The following is a 2,314-nucleotide window of genomic DNA, read 5'->3' as shown; positions in this document are numbered from 1 at the left end:
GAAGATGCGAAAGCTGAATACGTGGACAAAACATATAACAGTTAAAGAGAACGATTTTATATTTTAAACAACGAAGAAGTTGAATTGAACGACGAGGAAAAACATAAAATTCTACTAAAAGGAAGGCGAAAATTGGAAATGGTGACCGATCACAAGAAATTTCTTAGCATATTGGTAGAAATTATACGATATTATGTATCGTCTGGACAATATTGCGAATAAGCGGGTTTACAAGATTTTGTCGAAAAGATGCCTAGAAGTAGTCTGCTGGAATAATTAATAATTACTGCTATGATGAATTAACTCTTATTGTTTTCATCTTAGCCACATGTACTTGTTATTTACAGCTTGTTTATATTGAATACTGCAAACGCCTTTTCATAATGTAACAAGTATTAAAATTTCACAATAAATGGTCATTAATTCCTAAACATAAAATCAAACAAATTAAGCCAGTAATTGATATAATCTTTAACAATTACTCATGTTCGACAAAAGTCTTATTAGTGAATATTATGCTATGAAACCTGATCTTGCTGTATTGATACTCTTAATACCTCTCTAACTTCTATACAAAGTTGCGTAAGCCCGACAACCGTATTCTCTTTCTACAATACAAGCTTAATGTCTACCTGAAATGTATTTCCTTAAAAGTCAATTACTAAATACTGAAATGATAATATACGAGCATCCTTGTGTCATATCATTATAAGCTTGAGATAGACTAAAAATATTTTCAAAAGTATTATTATGGGCGAATATTAATTCTGAATGAATTAAGAAGTGGAGAATTATATCTAATAATTTTTTAGTAATTTTCATATTTAAATATTTAAACTTAATTAATTTTTCAATTTTATTCATCTTCTCGTTGGGTATTTTTTTCTAAATCTGAGCTGTTCACTGTTTGGCCATTGGGTTCGAATGGACCAAAAATATGTTGGCGAGATATATTACAAAAAATGTATAAGAAGTTCGTGATCCACCGAGATGCTGCCGAACTCTATTAAATACATTTGCACTTTATATATATTTTCGAAGGACCAGAGATCTTTAGATAATGGCTATATCAGACCGATTAAAAGATGATAATTAGTTTAATTGTTGTATATATGAATATTACGATTTATAAGTGATATGTTATTTAGTTGAAGTTTGAATTAATACTTAAGTTTTTTAGATGGAATTTTAGATGTTACTCCTTTGAGTGTTGATTTAAGACTGATTACAAAGATTTTGTAATTTTATATTATTTTTCTGATTCGATCTTTTTTGTGGGTTCAAGCGACATTCCATTAAATTTTTTACCAATCAGGTATTAGCCAATATTAATCACAAATCAGGTATAAATAATGGAATTAAACCAGGAACAGGTGATTAGAGATTCTTAGAAAAATGGATTAATGGTATGATGATAGATTTAGGGACAGGATGCATGACAATGAAAGGGATTATTTAATAGTTCTAAATTATATAATAAGGGATGAGGGTTTATTATTGCTATCCTGTATGAAGGTAATAAAAAATAATAATATTATTCTATTAGACCAGAGTTGAGTAAGGCGTTAACATGAGTAATATAACATTAATTTTTATTTTATATCTTTACATTTCAAGCCATTTTGATTACACTTATCTAAAGTAAAAATTGACAATTGCAAAAAATCGAAAAAGTAGAGAAACTATAAAATCTTTGATCTTGTATTTCTTCTGCATAATAATTAAAATCTTAAAATTTCGGTCGTTTTTTTACCCTTTTTTACCTTAAATTAATATTGAGTAGTCACTTTAATGATCTATTTTTTTTTTGTAAATTACAGCGATAACTTGCAAACATTTTTCAGATATTTAATCGCAATTATGTTTGCAGATTACCCAGAGGCAATGGGGAATAAACATGTTTGCAAGTTACTGATGAATTAAACAAAAAAACTCAATAGATCAAATTGACACTCAATACTCATTTAAAGTAAAAACGGCCAGGAAACGACTAAAATTATAAGAATTTAATTTTAAGGGAAAAGAATTACTAGATCAGAGATATAGTCGTTTTTTTTTTAATATTTTTGAATTTTTTGTCTTTTGAGCCTCATTTTTGACCTTAGATTTGTGTTTAGCGGTGAAAACTAACTAACTAACTACATTAAAAAACATATACCGCACATCCAATGCAGACAACTTATTTTGTGGACCTGTGTTATTTTAACACGCCAATAAAAACCGATCAAAAATTCAGTTTGTTTTTTATATGATGTATAGATGTATTGTTCATCTATGTATAAAATGCGATAAATTCAACAAAATTTGATTAGTT

Source organism: Ctenocephalides felis, unplaced genomic scaffold (assembly GCF_003426905.1).
Source record: "Ctenocephalides felis isolate EL2017-DRISC unplaced genomic scaffold, ASM342690v1 CF-g0.4_SCAFFOLD_01886, whole genome shotgun sequence".
Taxonomy (NCBI): domain Eukaryota; kingdom Metazoa; phylum Arthropoda; class Insecta; order Siphonaptera; family Pulicidae; genus Ctenocephalides; species Ctenocephalides felis.
The sequence above is the reverse complement of the archived record's forward strand: the minus strand, read 5'-3'. Positions refer to the sequence as shown.